The sequence below is a fragment of the Mesoplodon mirus genome (genome assembly GCF_964341445.2).
Source record: "Mesoplodon mirus genome assembly, chromosome: X".
Lineage (NCBI taxonomy): Eukaryota > Metazoa > Chordata > Mammalia > Artiodactyla > Ziphiidae > Mesoplodon > Mesoplodon mirus.
Genome location: NC_138981.1, coordinates 137,309,582 through 137,323,778, shown reverse-complemented (window position 1 = coordinate 137,323,778; position 14,197 = coordinate 137,309,582). Strand labels below are relative to the sequence as shown.

At 40.2% G+C, this 14,197-nt stretch overlaps 1 protein-coding gene across 1 annotated transcript in view; it reads right to left on the bottom strand.

Moving 5' to 3' along the window:
* PASD1 (PAS domain containing repressor 1) overlaps positions 1 to 14,197 on the bottom strand; it is a 94,863-nt gene that overhangs the window by 25,528 nt on the left and 55,138 nt on the right. The gene's annotated exons all lie outside the window — the stretch shown is intronic.

The window sequence follows — 14,197 nt, the reverse complement described above, 5'->3', positions numbered from 1 at the left end:
GCTAAAGTCCATGATACCAAACCCAGATTTCATACCTACCTAACTTAACTGTAGTTTCAACCTTCACCACAAACGTAATCTTATTTACAGTCTGGAATTTCCTGGTCAGAACCAAGTAAGTAATCTGTCACATGGGTCCTCTCTATCCCCCAAGGGAAGAAGAGGCAACCTGCAGGATTAAACTCTTGACATTACTCTTCTCCCCCAAAAGATGTCCTAGCCTAAAAATAATCCTTTCTTTTCTTTTGCTAATAACTCCCTGGCCCCACCCCTATTCCTATAAAAACCTTCCATTCTGTACAACCCCTTGGAGCACTCTTCCCGTTGCTAGATGGGACACTGCCCAATTCATGAATAGCCTAATAAAGCCAATTCAATTTTCAAATTTACTCAGTTAAAATTTGGTTTTTAACAGTTCAAATAAGAAAGAAAAATCTGTTTTATTTTTATTAATACATAACATCATCAATCTTTGACGTGTCACTTTTCCTACAGAGAAAGTTGTTCTGCACCATATCGATAATAAAGTAAATCATTTGGACCCTCATTAGAATGAAGGTTTTTTTTTTGAATTTTGAATTTTATTTCTTTATTTTTTATACAGCAGGTTCTTATTAGTTATCTATTTTATATATATTAGTGTATATATGTCAATCCCAATCTCCCATTTCATCCCACCACCCCCCCCCCCAGTCACTTTCCCCCATGGGTGTCCAAACGTTTGTTCTCTACATCTGTGTCTCTATTTCTGCCTTGCAAACCAGTTCATCTGTACCGTTTTTCTACATTCCACATATATGTGTTAATATACGATATTTATTTTTCTCTTTCTGACTTACTTCACTCTGTATGACAGACTCTAGGTCCATCCACCTCACTACAAATAACTCAATTTCATTTCTTTTTATGGCTAAGTAATATTCCATTGTATATATGTGCCACATCTTCTTTATCCATCCGTCTATGGACACTTAGGTTGCTTCCATGTCCTGGCTATTGTAAATAGAGCTGCTATGAACATTGTGGTACGTGACTCTTTTTGAATTATGGTTTTGTCAGGGTATATGCCCAGTAGTGGGATTGCTGGGTCGTATGGTAGTTATCTTTGACTTTTCCCTCTTTCTCAACTCTCTTCTGATTTGTATGAAAGTTTGTTATTACTTTCTGTCTGCCTTTTCTACCTGGTGTATTTCTTGAAGGCGGTGCACTTCCTTTGAACCTCTTGTATCCCCAGCACCTACCACAGTGAAGAGCACTTACTAGGTGTTTTCATGAATATCTGCTGAGTGCATAAAGGAATAAACAAACTGACCAGTTAGTTCATTAAAATATCTGCACATCCCTCATCCCAGGCCTGCTCAGCTTGACACAATTATTTTCAAAGACCAGCTGAGGTTTCCATCTGTTCCTTAAGAGCAATTAAATGACTCCATATTGACTTCTAAATACTAAATATCTTTATGCCTGAGATAAACAGCATGTGAATGAATGTCTAATATGGTACCCAATAACTACATGTGGCTAAATTAAAATCAAAATTAAATAAAATTTAAAATTTACTTTTTCAGTCACAGCAGACATATTTTAAGTGCTCCATAGCTATATATGGCCAGTGGCTACTGTATTAAACAGAACAGATTAAAGAGCATTTCTGTCAACACAAAATGTTCTATTGAACAGTGTTATATCAAAGGATGCAGTGGTTGTTACTGGACAAGACGCTAACTTTGACAAGAAAACATTATGAGGCAATTAGGTTTTGCTTTAAATCCACTGGCTTGAATACTGAAAATATAAAATAAAGAAAAGCAAAATTTTCCAAGTTCTTCCATGACTTTACATTTCATACTCCTCTAGGTGTCAATATAGATGGCAAATATTTGACTTAAAATCAGAATGTACAAATAACCAATAAACACATACATTGTTAATGAAAAGTATTGAGGACTCTTTCATACCTAACCAGTCTATGCATGTATAAAATAGAGGGTTTGCAGTCACATCCATTGCTGGTCTTTGGTTAGGAATGGATACAAACAGAACTTTCCTTTTCCAATTTGCATCAGTTAATTCTCGAAAAGAAAGAAAACGATCAAAGAACACTTTCCTAGCTATATTTACATGAAAAGAACAGTTTCTAATTTTACGAAGAAAAGTACCTCTGTCTCATTATGAAAAATCTCAAAATGTTACTCTTAAATTGGGCCCTTAATGTTTTTTACTCTTTTTGAATCTTTCCCCAAGGTTTGATATTCATTGGTAAAGTAGTCAACGCTGCTGAATTACTTTAATGGAAGGTTGTTCTTGGCTCAGAAAAGCATCTGCTTCTACTTGCTATATAAATGAAACTGTAAATATGAAAAAGACGCCCCAATGAATACTGTCCTTTCATACATCAATGAGGCACAAACTAAGGTGTGTTTTGAACAGTTGTGGCACAGAGTCAAGAAACTGATGACAGTAAAAATATAATCCTAAATGTCTCTGCTTGTTTAATTTACAGCCGAGATGATCTAATCTGAAGCAATGGAAGAAAGGCAAATCAGATTTCCCTTCTTGGTTACAGGCTGTGACCAAAGTTTAAGGAGCTAATTTTTAAGATTATTCTAACCAAAGCTACTCCGTAGGCTCACAGAAGAAACCCACTACCACCCCACGTCTGAAATGTGAAATCTTGAGTCAAGTTATAGGTATCCTTTTTTCCTTCAGGCCCAACTGCATCTCAGCCATCCCTGGCAACTGCATTAGTACTAGCATCTCCAGAGCCTACCTGTCCCCAAGAGTCACTATGCACTTAAGTGGTTCCTTAGGGATCATGCCTGAAATGGCCTCCTGTTCTTCCCAGCCCCCATCATTGTGCCTAGTATGTCAGAGTTGCCATGGAAGATGGAGAGAATTTGGGGGTCACACACTTGGGCTCAAACTTCAGCTCTCACACTTCCTAGCTGTGAGACCTAGAGCAAGCCTCTTAACTTCCCTGAGCCCCAGTTTCCCAGTGCTTAACATGAGACTCATAATACACACCTTGTAGGTGTCTTGTAAAGATAAAATAGTGTTTGGAAAAAAGTGCTTGGTAATCTGTACCGTCCAACATGAGCCTCTCAAACGCCCTCGTTAGCCATTCTCCCTTTGATCGCTCCATTCCTCTAAGTTTCTTCTCCACTTAAACATATGATTTAGGACGTATAATACTGTAATTTGCTTCAAAATGGTTCTTTTACGACTTTAATTCTCTTCTCGAGAAAATGTGTTCCTCAGAGATGAATTCTGCGTGTGCTATCATTTATTCCTTCAGAGCCAAGAAGCAGACTCTCCAGTGCTCATGTAAGCAGACTGGGATCAAGAGTTGATATTGCTATCCACCACCTAGACCAGTACTCTCCTTTGGGCAGGGATGGAGGGAGGAAGAGGGGTGTTTTATGGCTACAGGGCTCTGCATACAATTCACTCTTGTCAATACCCCCTGAATGAATGTACAAACTGATCCCCCCTATTGAAAAATAACTACTCTGCTTTTTTTTTTTTTTTTGCTGTACGCGGGCCTCTTACTGTCGTGGTCTCTCCCATTGCGGAGCACAGGCTCCGGACGCGCAGGCTCAGCAGCAATGGCTCACGGGCCCAGCCGCTCCGCGGCATGTGGGATCTTCCCGGACCAGGGCACGAACCCGTGTCCCCTGCATCGGCAGGCGGACTCTCAACCACTGTGCCACCAGGGAAGCCCTACTCTGCTTTTAAAATATTTCTTCTCTTTTAATATAGCTTCTTTCAGTAAAGAAATCATTGGAAAATGTCATCTTAATAGACTTACATGATCCGAAGACTTAACTAGTTTATTTCAGGAACCTTATCCAAAGGCAGATAGGCAAAGGAGATGATTTTGATCAGTTCAGAAAATCAATAACTTGAAGTGAGTGCTCATCCATCACCTTCAGTTATCGTAAGGTAACTGTTAAGTAACCCTACTCCTTACCCACCACCAATCTCACCTCTGACTGGCAGGGGAGATATCATCATTTACTGAGTTCCTATCATGTGGTAGGTATCTTACACATATTATCTTTCTGGATACTAAAGTAAGTCAGTGGTATGTGTGTTGTTTTAATTCCCACTTTACAGATGAGGAAAATAAAGCTCCATAAGGTGAATAATGTATAAGGTCTGTAAAAAATTAATAAACAGAAAGGTCATTTAAGTAGAGTTGGGAAACAAGAAGGGGGGGTGCACTCACATCCTGTGACAACAACAGAGCACAACAAGACGAAGAAAGACTCCTTTTATTTCCTGGCAAGGACTCAACCAAAGAAAAGCCATGGACTCTTTGTTTACTGTAGCCACCCCAACTCCTTTTTCCCCTCTATAAAAGGGTTCTCCTTCCCTTGCCGTGCAGGGGTTTCTAAGTGGCTAGTCATGGTTGCAGACCCCAAACTGCAATTCTCTGCTGATCCCAAACAAATGCATCTTTGCTGGAGAAACATCTGGCTGTCTAGTTGTCTGAGGTCAACACTTTGCTTGCTCTTGCAGGGACCAGAGAATACTCACAACGGCTCCAGGACTGGTGAGCAAGCCGGTGTGGTACCTACATTGAGCCCATTGTTGTTCACTGTTTTTCTCACCAACCCTGGAGTTTGAAAGTATGTCTTTCTCCTGGATCTGGGTTCACACCCTCTTTGCGTTTGAAGCTCTCCAGGCTTTATTCAGTATCTTCATTAAGGTTTCATTTTTCTGGTAAAGGCCTTGTTCTGTATGCGAGTATTCGTTTGGCACTTAGGTCTGATCTTGAGATCAGATTGCTTCAACCACGGAGGCTAAACAATACACTACTTAATAACCAAGTGATCACTGAAGAAATCAAAGAGGAAATAAAAAAAATACCTAGAAACAAATGACAATGGAGACACGACGACCCAAAACCTATGGGATGCAGCAAAAGCAGTTCTAAGAGGGAAGTTTATAGCAATACAATCCTACCTTAAGAAACAGGAAACACCTCAAATAAACAACCTAAACTTGCACCTAAAGCAATGAGAGAAAGAAGAACAACAACAAAAAAAAAACCAAAGTTAGCAGAAGGAAAGAAATCATAAAGATCAGATCAGAAAGAAATGAAAAAGAAATGAAGGAAACAATAGCAAAGATCAATAAAATTAAAGGCTGGTTTTTTGAGAAGATAAACAAAATTGATAAACCATTAGCCAGACTCATCAAGAAAAAAAAGGGAGAAGACTCAAATCAATAGAATTAGAAATGAAAAAGGAGAAGTAACAACTGACACTGCCGAAATACAAAAGATCATGAGAGATTACTACAAGCAACACTATGCCAATAAAATGGACAACCTGGAAGAAATGGACAAATTCTTAGAAATGCACAACCTGCCAAGACTGAATCAGGAAGAAATAGAAAATATGAACAGAGCAATCACAAGCACTGAAATTGAAACTGTGATTAAAAATCTTCCAACAAACAAAAGCCCAGAACCAGATGGCTTCACAGGCGAATTCTATCAAACATTTAGAGAAGAGCTAACACCTATCCTTCTCAAACTCTTCCAAAATATAGCAAAGGGAGGAACACTCCCAAACTCATTCTACAAGGGCACCATCACCCTAATACCAAAACCAGACAAATATGTCACAAAAAACAGAAGACTACAGGCCAGTATCACTGATGAACATAGATGCAAAAGTCCTCAACAGAATACTAGCAAACAGAATCCAACAGCACATTAAAAGGATCATACACCATGATCAAGTGGGGTTTATTCCAGGAATGCAAGGATTCTTCAATATACACAAATCAATCAACGTGATACACCATATTAACAAATTGAAGGAGAAAAACCATATGATCATCTCAATAGATGCAGAGAAAGCTTTTGACAAAATTCAACAGCCATTTATGATAAAAATCCTGCCGAAAGTAGGCATAGAGGGAACTTTCCTCAACATAATAAAGACCATATATGACAAACCCACAGCCAACATCGTCCTCAATGGTGAAAAACTGAAACCATTTCCACTAAGATCAGGAACAAGACAAGGTTGCCCACTCTCAGCACTATTATTCAACATAGTTTTGGAAGTTTTAGCCACAGCAATCAGAAGAAAAGGAAATAAAAGGAATCCAAATCGGAAAAGAAGAAGTAAAGCTGTCACTGTTTGCAGATGACATGATACTATACATAGAGAATCCTAAAGATGCTACCAGAAAACTACTAGAGCTAATCAATGAAAATGCTTTTGGCCCAATTCCATCAGGAAGGGGCTGCTTCAAATAAAACTGTGCCAGTTCAGCCTTCAGCCTATTCCTTTGAAAGGGCTGTCTTCTGGAGACTGGCTTTTAAAAAAAAAACCTTCAGCATGGCTCCTCCAAAACCAAGCTATTTCCTTAAGATTGGCTGGGATTCGCTTGCAAGCTGTATGCATTGAGCCATTTGTGCTGTAAGCTGTTTAGCTGTTTGAAAACTGTTCTTTAGAGGAAAAACCTCTAGGAAATGGGTCCCAGTTATCTAAGTATTTTGTGGGCACCCCCCGCCGACAGGGATTCTGGCTCGTTTTATGTTGAAAAACCTTTGGTCCTTCCTCATGCACATTTCTAACTGAATGGACTGACCTGACCAAAGGCAATTTAGAATATCCATGGCCATGATGGGGAACTTTTGAAATCCCCAAACTTAATTTCCTTAAAACTGAATTGGACTATAGTAGCTCAAAACTTTTCCAGGACTGAGTGGAATGCTGATTTTGATTGGTATTTTGAGGCTTCCCAGTATGATCAGGAGTCTAAAATTGCCTCTCTGCAAAATAAGATTTTAAGATTAACTGAGGCAAACAAAGGATTATGGACAGATAAAATGGCTCCCTAAGCCTTGGACTCTTCTTCCTTGGCTTCTTTGTCTTAGGTTCTGCCTTGGCACCATCTTGTCTCTCTCCCTCACTTCCTCATAGCCTCACTTCCAGCACCATCTTCCTCCTTCCCTTCTACACCACCTACGCCTCCTCTATACCTTCAAATCTCCCATACCAGTTCTCCCACCAAACTTTCCCTTTTCTCTGAAACTCTCTCCACTCTCTTCTCCTCTGAACTTGTCAGGACCTGTCCCTTTAAAGTTAAGCCTTCTGAGGATACAAAGGCTTAAATCATTTATTTCTCATATTCCTTGGACTAAAGCTGAACTGTGAGCCATAGTCAAAGACCTTCCCAAAGTAACCAAAGATCCTCACAGATTTTCTGAAGAATTTAATATAGTCATTCAAACTTATCAACCTGGTTTCTCTGCTTACATGAGCTAGTTCATATGCTTGTCTGTAAAGGCCAGGCCCAGCACTAGATGAAAACCACTAATGGGGAAAATCCTGAAAGGTCTCTAGAATTACAATGGGGAGACCAACCCACTGACTTATTATATGCTCAGGCGCAGGCAATCACTAGGCAACTTTGTGAGCAATTCCTAGGGCTTGGCTAAAGCCTGTTTATTGGAACAAAATTCAGGCATGAACACAAAAATATGACAAACCTGTTCATGAATATTATAATTGACTTCAGATTATTAAAAACAAATTCTGGTCTTCCTTCAGACGTCAATTCCACCTGGGTAGCTTTTATTTATTTATTTATTTATTTTTTATTTACTTTTTTTTTTGCTGTACGCGGGCCTCTCACTGTTGTGGCCTCTCCCGTTGCGGAGCACAGGCTCCGGACGCACAGGCTCAGCGGCCATGGCTCACGGGCCCAGCCGCTCCGCGGCATATGGGATCCTCCCAGACCGGGGCACGAACCCGTATCCCCTGCATCGGCAGGCGGACTCTCAACCACTGCGCCACCAGGGAGGCCCCACCTGGGTAGCTTTTAATTCTATGTTTATCAATGGACTGAACTGGGACGTTTTCCTTCTAGTAAAAAGGACCAGGATGGAATGCAAAACTATGTCCACTCCAGATTTAATTAATCTGGCAAACCAGCTCTCTCACACTCTAGATAACTCACCTAAAACGAAGGCCACCAAAATTCTTAATCTTCAACTTAAGTAAATGAAGGCTCCTAAATGAAACCAAAACCCTCCTAGTTTCTGCTATTATTGAAAAGGGCCAGGACACTGGAAAACAGATTGTTACAAATTTAAGGATTTTAGGCACCTTTAGCCCTCTAACCAGCCTTTTCAATGCTCTCCTAACCCCCAGTGATGGGCTCTGAGGAACTAACTACAGGGGCTCTTCCTAATCCCATTAAGAGGGAGGCCTTTTGGGCTTCCCTGGTGGCGCAGTGGTTGAGAGTCTGCGTGATGATGCAGGGGACACAGGTTCGTGCCCTGGTCCGGGAAGATCCCACATGCCGCGGAGCGGCTGGGCCCAGTGAGCCATGGCCACTGAACCTGTGCTCCACAATGGGAGAGGCCACAACAGTGAGAGGCCCGCGTACCGGTGACAGGCCCGCGTGCCGCCAAAAAAAAAAAAAAAAAGAGGGAGGCCTTTTAATCATCTTTGAGAAATATTTCTCCAGATGTGGAGTGAATCTCTTCCAGTCCTAATGGACACCGGAGCCACACTCTCAGTGCTCAAGTCCACTGCTGTAAAACAGCCCCTGCTTCAGAGTACTAAAACAATTCAAATAGTGGGTGTCTCTAATGAACCTCAAGAGGTTCCTGTCTCTGAACTGATTCCCTTTTGTTTAGGCCCTTTGAGAGATACATACTCTTTTCTCCTTAGTTCCTCTGCTCCTACCCATTTACTAGGCTGAGACCTCTTAGGGAAGTATCATGCTAGAATTTCTGTCTCACAAAAGGGGGAAATAATTCTAGAAATTGATAGCGGTCATCAAAGTAACTCACCAGATGAATTAAATGACCCTTTGGCATCTTTTATTTTTCATCTCTGATGATAATAAAATAGATTCTGGAAACACTGATCATTTATCCCTGTTGAATCAGCTACCACTTTCTTTATGGGCAAAATCTCCAACTGATGTTGGCAAAATTCACAGCACACCTCCCATCAAAATTAAAATAGACCCCTCAAAACCTCTTCTCAGAATTAACCAATATCCTATAAGTAAAGAACCCCAGTGAAGGCATAGAGCCCATAATAGAAGCTTACAAGGCTCAAGGCCTCATTATCCCTTGTTCTAGCCCCTGTAACACTCCCATTTCACCAGTGAGAAAACCTAATGGCTGAGGGTGGAGGTTTGTCCAGGATCTCCCAGCAGTAGACTACACTGTTATCCCTTGACACCCTGTTGTTCCTAACCCTCATACATTACTAACATACATTCCTACCAGAAGTAAATTCTTTACTATAATTGATTTATGCAGTGCATTCTTTAGTGTTCCAGTTGATGAAGCTAGCCAATACCTTTTTGCCTTCGCTGGGGAAGAGAAACAATTCACCTGGACAGTAACACCTCAGGTTTTACTGAGAGTCCTTATTGCTCACAGATCCTGAAGGCCGACCTGGATGATATGAATTTCCTTAGAGGTTCTACTTCATTGCACTATATGGATGATTTGCTTCTTTATTCTCCTTCTCAAGCCTCCTCACAGGAAGACACCATCCACTTGTAAAGCTTTTAGCCTTAAAGGTACATAAGGCGCCAGAGAAAAATTACAGTTTGCCCAGTTTGATATTTAGGACATCTCATATCAGAACAAGGGTTACACCTAGATCCAGCTAGACTTCATGGTGTCCTAAGTTTCCTCAAACCCAAAACTAAGCACCAACTGTGAGGTTTTCACAGGCTAGTCGGTTATTGCCGAAATTGAATTCCAGATTTCTCTCTTATGGTCAAACCTCTGGATGTATTACTAAACAATAACAACCCCGACACAATTTTATGGGATGAACTGGATGGCACAGCCTTCAAAGCCTTAGAGTCTGATGAATCCACCTGCCCTTGGGCATCCCAATTACCAGATTCCCTTTTTTCCTTGTTTTATATGAAAAGGAAGGGAATGCCCTTGGGGAACTCACCCCAAAACATGGGATGACCAGTAACCCACAGCAAGTGGACCCTGAGTCACAGGGATACACCCCTTGCCTTAGAGCCATCACTGTCACTGCAATACTTTTACCTGTCAGTTTAGCTATTATTAAGATTCCGGGGCATTCTGAACTTGACTCTCTGGAAGCTAAGAGAAATCAGCTTGCTGATATTTCTGCAAGGACTGCTGCCGTTCAAGGGACCAACAGCAGCCAAACCTCTGTCATGGTTCAAAGGGATATTTCCCCAAAAGATAATTTAGAAAAACTGGCTAGAGAAGCCCCAAAATTGGCCTCAGAAAAGGAAAGACAAGATTGGAAATTCAACAGTTGTTGGTTTAATAAAAAGAGAAAGCTCTGGGTTTGGACCAAATAATGACCCAGTCCTACTGGAGACTCTAAAATTCCCACTGCTCACCACTGTACATGGATTAAATAACTGGTCTAATAACAAAATGATAAGTCTTCATGAACCAATATTGGTGGAGAAACATCAATAAGGTCACAAAAAGTGCCTACACATCACTTATCCCACTTGTTCTAAGTCTGTTCGTACTGCTCCTGGACATTTTAAACTGCCTAACAGACCATTCGAGGTCTGGCAAACGGATTTCACACAACTTTCTCCATCTGATGGATATAAACATGTTTTAGGCATGGTCTGCATGTTTTCACACTGGACTAAAGCCTTCCCTTGAAGATAGGCTACTCCTATCTCGGTGGCTTATGTTCTTTTGGAAAAGATTATCCTTACCTGGAAAACTCCTCTTGAACTTCATAGTGATTGGGGAACCCATTTTACTGGCCAGGTGCTTTGACAAGTCTGTGCTGTTTGGCTGGTTTTACAACACTGTCTCTGCTTACCACCTTCAATCTTTTGGTTTAGTCCAATGCACTAATAGCATTATTAAGACTCAACTGGCAAAATATGCAGAGGCCCTCTAAATACCTTGGCCACAAGCACTGCTGCTGGTCCTTCTAAATCTCAGATCCATCCCTTTTGGAAATATAAACTCTCACCCTTTGAGATAGTCACAGGGCACCCAATGCACTTGACTCTTGCTTCTTCTAACTCACAATGGATAAAAGGAGAGATATTCCAAAATTGCAAAGGCCTAGTTGTTTCCATTAAAAATATCCATGTTTTGTTCAAGCAATCCTTTTACCATGCACCTTTGGGAAATGAAGACCTTAAGCATTACACTTTGCAATGTGGAGATTTTATCTTTTAGAAAAGACAACTCCAGAAGAACTTTCTTCAACCTTGCTGGAAAGGCCTCTATGAAGTACTGCTAACCAACCCTTGTGCCACCAGACTGAAAGGAATAGACTTTTATTTGCTGGCAAGGACTCAGCCAATGAGAAGCCATGGACTATGTTTACTATGGCCCTCCCAACTTCCTTTTCCTCTCTAGAAATGTGCTCCCCTTTCCTTGATATGCAGGGACTTGCATGTGACTAGTCATGGTTGCAGACCCTGACTGCAATTCAGTGCTGATCCCAAATAAACGCATCTTTGCTGGAGAAACATCTGGCCATCTGTTTGTTTTAGATCAACACAAGGATATAGTCATTGAATATATTCAAGAATGTAGTCATTGCATATAATTAAGAATAACATTCATATGAAAAAATACAAATTATTTGAACATATAAGGGCTCAGCCTGTGAGCCAAAACTGACAGCAGCCTGGTTTTGTACGAGGTAAGAATGATGTTTACTTTTTAAAAAGGTTGTAAAACAAACAAAGAATATGCTACAGAGACTTTATGTAGTCTATAAAGCCTAAAATATTTACTATCTGGTCCCTTTCAGAAAAATGTTTTCAATCTTTGAAATACATTCAGGAGGAGTATTTCTTAAGACATGCTTTTTGATGAATCAATAAATTTGGGTAAATTTTTTACATTGGTCATTCTATGGATTATTTTTGGATAAATTAATTTTTTGCAATTTGGCCACTGGACAAATTGACCATTTAGCAGAAAGCTTTTTAAGAACTTGTTTTTGACGAATTCACCTGGAGCTGGTCATGACTTCTCCCAAATGAAAGGCACTGAATAAACACATCACAATTTCAAAAAACACAAGTAGGTAAAGGACTTCTTTTCCCCCAATGACTATGGAAGCCAGGGGAAAACTCAGAGTCCCATCAAAGAAGCCCCGTCTATTCTCACTTGGGAAAGATCTTGAAGGATCTGAAATTGTTAAAGATTATAGTTTCCTGCTAACAAATAGACAACAAATCCACCCTCCCTTTTAAAAAAAAAAGCATTTTAGCATTTGAATATACAAACACTTTCTGAGTGGCTGCTTCCAGAAATATTTTTGGATTAAATGATCATTTTCAGTCTCAAAAAGGTTTTCTTTCTTTCTTTTTTTGATGGGAAGGGTAAAATATGATATCTTATTCAGATATTCTGAATAGAAGGAGTGCATTATCTGAATCTACCAGACTCTTCTTCAGTAGAGAAATTCATACGGTTGACTATCCGATATTAAAGCCTCTGGCAGTTTTTAGGTTCAAGCTCTGGCAAAAAGAATATGCATTTTCTGACCCATTACTCCAGGGTCAAAAAGGGTAAAGCAGGAGAATGTTTGGGGGGGGGTGGTGGTGGTGTGTGTGTGTGTGTGTGTGTGTGTGTGTGTGTGTGTGTGTGTGTGTGTGTGTGTGTGTGTGTGTGTGTGTGTGTGTGTGTGTGTGTGTGTGTGTGTGTGTGTGTGTGTGTGTGTGTGTGTGTGTGTGTGTGTGTGTGTGTGTGTTGGGAGATAGGCAGAAAATGAAATAAGGTGGCTTGGGAAATACTCGGCTCTTCTCTCAGACTCCCTACTATGAGCACCACATCCCTCACTGCTCCCTGACCAAAGTGCAGAGAGGATTGGTGCCCATTAGAGGATGACATCAGGTCTGCAAGCCAAATGTACTTTACCAATAGCACCTTCCATTCTTCCCGCTCAAGCCATGGACATAGATTCCTGGGGCTTTAAAAATCGTACTGTTTGTGTGGGCTGATATATATCTGATCTGAAGCTAATATATCTAAGCTAATATATAACTGAACTTATATAGAATAGTCCAGATGATGTTACATATTGGATTATGAAGATTTAAAACAAAATGTTGAGTTTAAACTATTTAAAATATGGAGTCGCTTTTAAAATTATCTGGTAGGTAATTACTTTTATCACACAGCTAAGAAAACTCAATCCCTGTCTTAGTTATATGTTAACAGACTTGCTTCAAAACACTACTCATACACAACTAAAAAGGAACAAAACTCAAATGCTCCAACCCTCATATATTTCGATGTTTTACAAAGGATGGAGTCCAAATGGGAAAGTTTCCACCAGAGGCTTACTCCATCCATTTCATAGAAAACATCACTCTCTAAAGGGCCAGTTTGAACTTCTTTAATGTGCTTTTTTGGTTACGCCAGTTTTCCACAAACACATCAAAAGAGGAAAAACATCTAATGGCACTCAGTGGTATTTCCTCACCAGAATGGAAAAACAAGAAATGCATAGCATTCATAACACTTCGAAAGTAATACAAATCATCAACACAGTAAGAATCCTAGTCTCATGTCCCCTGTACCTCAAAGGGCAAGTAGTCTATGATGAGAAGTGTTCTGATGCCAAAGAATCAAGAGAAAACAGACAAACACCAATCAAACAAAAACCCTATTGCTATGAAAATAATGGTAGGCTATCAATTACCAAAATATTTTTTGCAAGATTTTATCATCTTGAAAAGAATATTGCTGTTATTGGCCTCTTCTGAACACTGGTAGAAATATTAAGCAAATAAGAAGGCACCTTTAGAATCTGATTAGTGTTCTGTGGTCTGATCCTCTTTCAAAGGTAGAGAAGGTGACATATAGTGTTGGTTGGTGAGTCACTGGAGCATGCCTGGAACCCAGCCTGAATGCCAGCTGCTAACACTAAAGACATTCATAGGCAGAATGAATGTCAAGGCTACACAGTTTTCCATCATATATTTGTGGAAAATTCATTCCAGGAGAAATGCATAAATCAGACTAGAGACTATACTAAGCACTGTGTGGTAAGATATAAAGAGAGTTTGCTCTGTTCCCACTAACTAATAAGCCTTTTAGGCCAAGCCTTTCAGTAGAGGACAGAGTGTTCTATACGGATGCATCTCCTACTCCAAGAGACCAAAGTATTTGAAACACTAGAACTGACAGCTCAGGTGTGTTTTTATAGTT